The sequence below is a fragment of the Notothenia coriiceps genome, unplaced genomic scaffold, assembly GCF_000735185.1.
Source record: "Notothenia coriiceps isolate Sejong01 unplaced genomic scaffold, NC01 NC01_scaffold00015113, whole genome shotgun sequence".
Classification (NCBI taxonomy): Eukaryota; Metazoa; Chordata; class Actinopteri; order Perciformes; family Nototheniidae; genus Notothenia; species Notothenia coriiceps.
The window spans coordinates 1-2,979 of record NW_011347814.1 but is presented as its reverse complement, the minus strand read 5'-3'; the positions used below and the strand labels follow the sequence as shown (position 1 = coordinate 2,979).

Sequence of the window (2,979 nt, the reverse complement as noted above, 5' to 3'; positions counted from 1 at the left end):
TAGTAGTATATGTACTAGTAGTAGTACGTAGTGTTGTGTGTGTGTGTGTGTGTGTGTGTGTGTGTGTGTGTGTGTGTGTGTGTGTGTGTGTGTGTGTGTGTGTGTGTGTGCAGGGAGACACAAGCATTAGTTTCCATCACTAACTCAATATTTACATCTCCTTCGTCAGGAGCGCAACCGCCAAAAAATAACTAATAACATCTGCTGGAAAAGTACAAGGAACACCAAATCGACCAAATTCATCACGGCTTCTTTGACAAATAATGATTTCCAGCTAACTGTAATGCAAGGTTGATGTTGCTTTGGGAATCAGTATCAATTTGAGGTATTCAACTCTAATGCAACACCTCCACCCTTTTGTTAAAAATCTAGATGGAAGATACAACAGACCTGACTTCATATAAAGGAATCGATTAGATATTAAATGAATCAACAGGACACATTGATGCCGTACAGTGACTCATCACAATAATTGTGGGAATGCTTTAACGATAGGATACATTTACTACCTCAAAATGTCCCAGAAAAACACATATTCTGGGTTTTATCTGCAACTAAGGCGATCGTTCAAATGTCTTTTGTCCCTAATATGTACTATAATTAATATTAAACCAAAGATGTGCACATACTTGTCTAATATCAGTATGTGTGTGTGGCCATTGCGTACATTTTTTTATTCACACACCCATGTCTTCACTCAGCTGGCCAATAAGATAAGGGATCGATTTGTTGTCCATTACCCAGAATGCACCTGCAGCCTAACGCTCAGCAGCGCCCCGGACCTTCACTTACAGCGGGGTCACATTATGAGAGGTAATAGCACTTTGGAGACATTTTTTCTTTTACGCTTAAAATCAATTTAACACCCTGCCTTTTAATTATTAAAAAAACAAATGATAGGGCTTTGCAAATTTGAGAATAACTCTTGTGTGTGAGGTGTTATTTTCTAACAACTACGATGGTGTTAAAGTTTTAAAAAGATGAAAATACACGTCAGTTGTTTCAATCAGTGCGTTAAAAAATCTGTATGCATACTTCTGAAGTGCAGATAAAACCTCAAAATGAACACTTCTGTTATATCACACTGCACTGAGTGTAACATTAATGTTTAAAAACATCAAATGCCACATGTGGCGTATCAGGTAGCATGCCTCATATTCACAGCATGAGCTACTACCCTCGTTTTGGAAAATACATATTATTCTGTGTATTGAGTGTTTCTGATTGAGATCTAAATGGCTGCAAGTGTTGAAGTTGAATAACTAGAGCTGTAAATAAACAAATCCCTTACAACTGCATGATGATGGGGTGGCTATATTTAGTCTCTAAAATACACTGCTGCTGCTGCTAAGAAGATCCTGACAGAGTTAGCACCTTGCTTTATTTTCAAAGTGATAATTGAACCTGTACGCAGATCAAGTTCATAAACAGGTGTCTTGACTTGAAAGTATTCTGAATAAAATAGAGATATCATATATTATTCATATTACATGAACAGTTTGGGAAGAGATGATCAACTGAACACATTTCACTTTTTTAGGGGAAAGTTCTCAGACTAGTTCTGACTAACTTTTCGTGGAATTTTGGGTTTAAAAAAAGGCTTTCCTGTGAATGAGGAGGTTCTAAACAGGTTTCATGACTTGAAAGTATTATAAATAAAGTAGATCACTTCAGTAGAGTCATATATAATTCAAACAGAATAAAGAGTTTTGAACGAGTTGATCCACTGCAAGACATTTGACTTTTTTAGGAGGAAAGTTATTTAGACTTTATGTGAACTTGTATTACTTTATTTACCTTTTCCGGGGTTGAAATAACTTTTTGAGGTTTTAAATGAACCGGTTTGCAGATGAGGTTCCTAAACATGTGTCTTGACTTGAACAGATAATGAATAAAGTAGATTACTTCTTAAGAAATATTATATAACATGAACAGTTTGGAAAGAGATGATCCACTGAAGTCATCTAACTATTTATAGGAACGTTTCTGAGACTTGAAATCAACTTTTTCTGAACTGTTGCGGGAAATTCACGGTTGAACTCACTTTTTAAAGACTTGGGGGAAATAATTGTTATTGTGTGTGTTTTGAAAGCCTTACCCTCGCCGCCCTGGATGAATATGGGTCCTCGAACAGGTTCCAGACGACCGGCTGCCACTTCCTCCACAGACTCACATTCCCATCCACCACGTCCTCAATCCCAAACCTCTTCCCAATCTCATCCTCATCCTCCCCGGTGTCCACGTTGAGCTCAAACACATCCAGAGCCTCCTCCGCGTCCCGGTGCTGGCGGTACGTCATCCAGCAGCAGGGCTCCACGTCCATCTCATCGATGCCCCAGAAAGAGAGCTCTTCCTCGAATAAAGGTCCACACACATCCGCCGGGCAGTGGAGCTTCCCGGTGCGATAGTAGTTCAACACATAGGCGAAAACCCCCGGGTGGCGGTCGAAGAAGTACTCGTTTGTCCGCGCATTGTACTCTATAAACCCCGGCACTTGTTGCAGCTGATCCAGCACCGAGTCGATGTCCGAGTCGGAGGCAAGCAGGGCCAAGCGCGTGCCCGGCAGTGTTTTCAGGGTGCTTTTGTACGTCTCGTGCCTGGTGCCCCCCACGTTGAGGATTATCCTCTCGTTGTCGTCAAACTTGCCCATCGCTGTGTATCAGACATGACTTGATGGGAAGCAGGGGGGAAGTTTTGGCGAGCAGCAAGTCCGGACGAAACGACGAGCCCTGCGCGTAAAACACACCCACAGCCCCGATCAAAAAAGCAAGAAATGCATGTCTGGTCTCACTCATCCGATGCTTTTGTGGCTATTTAGGGGGATGAGGTTAGGTTTCCATAATTTGGAAGGTGGAGGTGGTCGATTTGTATCCCACAATCCGGTCAGACAGTGCACACACCCACAGTGCTCTTCAAAAAAGACGCTCCAGGATTGTTGTGGTTCGCAGCATCTCCGATCCCACTCAACCGACGCTTTAG

General features: G+C 41.8%; 1 pseudogene; it reads right to left on the bottom strand.

Moving 5' to 3' along the window:
* Window positions 1–2,071: 2,071 nt before the first annotated feature.
* Window positions 2,072–2,930, bottom strand: LOC104948794 (potassium voltage-gated channel subfamily C member 2 pseudogene; annotated as a pseudogene).
* Window positions 2,931–2,979: the final 49 nt, after the last annotated feature.